Source organism: Phytophthora parasitica (assembly GCF_000247585.1).
Source record: "Phytophthora parasitica INRA-310 unplaced genomic scaffold supercont2.22, whole genome shotgun sequence".
Taxonomy (NCBI): domain Eukaryota; phylum Oomycota; class Peronosporomycetes; order Peronosporales; family Peronosporaceae; genus Phytophthora; species Phytophthora nicotianae.
The window spans coordinates 362,206-362,712 of NW_008649008.1; positions in this window are offsets into that span (position 1 = coordinate 362,206).

A 507-nucleotide genomic window follows, 5' to 3' on the forward strand; every position below is an offset into this window, starting at 1 on the left:
GCCTTCCAGAACCGACATAAAAAGTCGCGTATTAAAGTTTAATCGCGGTGAATTGTTTGGTGAGACCACGTTTTGGTCTCATCAAACTATTTAAAGATTGGTGCTCTATCCCTTGTACAGAGAAAGTTAAGAAAAAGTGCATTCAGGGTACGTAATGGTATAGACAGTCCTCAGCGTACTATCTACGTGCGGTGAAAAAAATGGCTATGAAACCAGTATATGATAACTACTCACCTCCGCCTTGAAATCTGCAGCCTTCCTGCAGATCCTTCTTTCTCTCACTTCTCCACGGCGGCCAACCCACCGCCGATGTTCCACCACCCACTCTTCATGCGACTGCATCGCCTCAAACCGATTGCGATCTGTCCGTCTCCGATCGAAGCCTCTTAGCAAAGCTCCACTGTTGAGATTAGTATGTCGTGTGTGATTGGATTGAGAAGCACAAGTTTCTTAATCGGGTTCTGGAGAAGTTGAACAAGGAAGAGGGATGCAGGTTCCTCAAAATCA